This window comes from Nannospalax galili, unplaced genomic scaffold, assembly GCF_000622305.1.
Source record: "Nannospalax galili isolate Female #2095 unplaced genomic scaffold, S.galili_v1.0 scaffold1601, whole genome shotgun sequence".
NCBI classification, from domain to species: Eukaryota; Metazoa; Chordata; class Mammalia; order Rodentia; family Spalacidae; genus Nannospalax; species Nannospalax galili.
In genome coordinates, this window is record NW_008344661.1 from 427,733 (window position 1) to 431,609 (window position 3,877).

A 3,877-nucleotide genomic window follows, 5' to 3' on the forward strand; every position below is an offset into this window, starting at 1 on the left:
TGCATCCCTGTTCAGCATGGAAGAAGCCAGAATGGTCTGCGTCCTGATGCCCTATTGTCAATTTGGGTAACCCCTTCAGAGGATGGTGTGTTAAGGATAGGAGGTAGGAATTGGCTAGGCAGTTAGGATAAAAAGACCCCAAAGAAATGTAGCCAGTTTCTTGGCTAAAAGTCAAAATGTCCTTGGGCCTGTTAGCAACATACTCTGTTCCAAAGGCCAAAAATGTCAAAAGTATTTGGGAGCTTGTATCTAATCCTTAAAAGATTTTAGGGTTACCTCTTCAGAGGGGGGAGAATGTTGGAGGGAAGGGAGTGGGCATGGATTTGATCAAAACACCTTATATGCATGTATGAAATTCTCAAAGTTTTTGTAAAAATTAAAAAAAAGATTTCCACTTTATACTTTGTATAATTTTAGATTTCTTGATCTTCTTACAATTAGCATGCAATATTTATAATCCCCCCAATAATTTTTTAAGGTGCGGTATAATTTTTTGAAGAGCACCTGGGGTGGCAGAGAGGGGCCTGACTTACGAGCTTCACACGGCTTACTGTTCTGTGGATACTGAAGCGACCAGCTCCTGCTTATTCAATAAAACAGGAAAGGAGGCATGGGAGGCGCTATTACTGGAAATTTGTCCTTAAGAGGAAACTAAATCCTGGAGAATTATACTGGATGATCCATTGGCTTCTTCAAATGATCCTTTTAATGCCACTGAAATAAGGAGACAAAGGACAGCTTTGGAATACCGTGTCTGTTACAGTGCTCCAAGCAAAGATGCACTTTGCTGAGTGTGGAAAGAAGAAAACTCATCCTACATACAGTACCATGGTTTATAGAAATGGATGTTCATTGAATGAGGTGTATGGAAGACAAAGAAAGCAGGATCCCTGTGGGACAACCTTAACAAGGTTCCCTGCTCAACAGAAACACCACTTAGACATTCTTAAAATCCTTGAAAAGGTATAAAACTGTGTTGGAGTCTTATGAAAAGATTTTAAAGTGAACTGCATCAAACACACAGCAAACTATGTTGAAGGTGTTCTCTGTTCAGCTGAGACAGTACTTCTGCCTCCCTCATGCCTTTTTCAACAGTCCCTGGGATGCATCCTGCAGACTTGGTCAGTACAGGCTCTTCCCGGTCCCTGGGATGCATCCTGCAGACTTGGTCAGTACAGGCTCTTCCCGGTCCCTGGGATGCATCCTGCAGACTTGGTCAGTACAGGCTCTTCCCGGTCCCTGGGATGCATCCTGCAGACTTGGTCAGTACAGGCTCTTCCCGGTCCCTGGGATGCATTCTGCAGACTTGGTCAGTACAGGCTCTTCCCTTTCTTTATATGAAACATTTTTTCTTCTTTTTGGTTTAGTTGTTTTATCCAACTAAAGTGCTTCCTCATTATTTTAAACAACATACTCCTAGTCTAGGGAAGTGTATGATGAAGCTTCTAAGGTGGGGAGAACTTAGAAGGAAGACTTTGTGGACACTTTTAAGCCTTTAATCCCAGCACTCCAGAGGCAGAGGCAGAGGCAGAGGCAGGTGGATCTCTGTGAGTTCGAGGCCAGCCTGGTCTACAAAGCAAGCTCCAGGCCAGATGGGGCTATAGGGAGACCCTGTCTCAAAAAGACCAAAAAAAGAAAGAAAAAAGAAGTAATACCCAGGGCCCGCATGACTCAGGGTCAGCATCACATTACTGTTGGAGAAAACAGTCTGACTCTAGAAGCCAAGACAGAGCTGAAACAGTGTTGATCTTTAAGTGTTTTTAAAAGAGCAGAGTGCAGAGGCTGCATATTGCACTTTATGTAGAAAACAACCAAAAATTACTCTCTCTGTCTCCCTTCTCCCTCTCCCAAAGCATAGCGTTTAAGGAAATGTTGGAATCCCCAATCAGAGAATTCATTGCATCACTAGGAAGTGGTATGTGTGAGTACCTTGTGATGCATTGGATAAGGGGTTTATTCACAATATTCATTCATTCAGTCATCAAATGTCGTATGACTCATGTAGGGCTGGGCACTGTGATAGTAACTAAGGATGCTGTACTGAATATATGCTACCTGGAGGATGTCAGGAAAATAGGCATCCAATGGTAAAATATGATCTTATATAATAAAAATAATAATAAGACTTCCCTACATATATGAATGCTATTTCTGTGCCAAGTATTGTGTTACAACTGCACATCTAAAAATTTTTGCATTTATTTGTTTATTTTTGTGTGTGCCTGTGTGTACCTGTGTGGGTGCATGCATACATACCACAGCATGTGTGGGGACAGCCCCTGGAAGCTGGCTCCCTCCTTCTACTCTGTGCGTTCCAGGTGTGAGTTCATGTTGTCAGACTTGGCTCCGTGTACCTTTACCATTTGCTGGTCCTAAAGTTATGCATTTAATCTCATCTAATTTTCTAATACTTTCAAGAAACCAAGGTGTTGAACATGTGTTACTTCCATTCTACAAATGAAGAAACTGGGTGACAGTAATTTACTTGAGGTCATACATGAGTAAATACTGGATCCATGATTTCAAAAATTTATTTAACTGCTGATAGGCCCTTATCCAATAGTAAGGTACCGTTGTTTATCTGAAAGAATGAAGATAAAGAACAAAGCATGGTGCCATTGCAGAACCATTAACAGAACCAAAAACGTTCTTCCCTGCCGAGTTTAGAAGTGGAGTGGCCTGCCAGAAGCCAACCTAAAGGAAACGAAGATGGTTTAAGGCTGGGTCTCAGAAGACTGAGCTGAAGATCTGGGAAGGCTATAAAACCAACAGGCAGCTGGGCCATGGTCTGAGAAGCAATGTAAGAGTCCTGGGCTTCAGTAGGGAGGACTAGTCTGCAGAAGGATCAAGGCAGTACATGAAGGGATGTTTAGAGGGCTAGCGTTTGGTAGGATTCTCAGTTTCTCTGGGGCTGGGGAGATGGTTCAGTGTTTAAGAGCGCTGACTGCTCTTGCAGAGGACATGGGTTCGAGTCCCAGCACCCATATGGCAGCTGCGAACTGTCCAGTTTCCGGGGAATCTGAAGCCCTCTTCTGACCTCCATGGCATTGCACGACATGGGTGTACTCACATACATCCAGGCACTACACTCGTACACATAAAATAAAAATAATAAAATATTTTTAAAAATGAGATACTACAAATTTAACAAAATATATCACCAACACCATCTGTGTGACTTCAAATGGATCTCCAGATGCATTTCACTAACATGTGGCTTTGAGTAAGTACTTGGCATTTCTGTACCTTAAGGTGTGAAATTTCTGGCTTTAAATGAATGAGTCAGGATGATTATAGCAATTTTAATTTAGGTGCTGGGAGATGGCTTAGAGGTTAAGAGCACTGACTGTTCTTGCAGAGGACCAAGGTTCAGTTCCCAGCACCCACATGGAGACTCACATCTGTAACTCCAGTTCCAGGGAACCTGATACCCTCTCTGGACTCCATGGGCATTGTACACATGTGGTGTACTCATGTGCAGGCAAAATATCTCACATAAAATAATAAAATAATAAAAAGATGATATTTATATATAAAATTGCTTAGTTCAGTAGTAGTAGGGACACACCTATGACAAATGATGAGAGATGGCCTTGCAGGATGTTTGTTACGCTGGTTTATATGGACCAAATTTCTCCCAGGGGCTTTTAATTTATTTTTATTTCTTATTACATTTATTTATTATCTATCTATCTACCATCTGTCATCTATATATCTATCTGTCTGTCTATCTATCTATCTATCTATCTATCTATCTATCTATCTATATCTATCATCTATTATCTATCATCTATCTATCCATCCATCATCTATCTATCATCTATCTATCTATCCTATCTATCTATCTATCTATCTATCTATCTATCTATGTATATAT

At 41.2% G+C, this 3,877-nt stretch overlaps 1 long non-coding RNA gene across 1 annotated transcript in view; it reads left to right on the forward strand.

The window, feature by feature from the left end:
- The window catches only part of LOC115071679, a 30,602-nt gene that overhangs the window by 23,670 nt on the left and 3,055 nt on the right, over nt 1-3,877 (forward strand). The window lies entirely within an intron of this gene.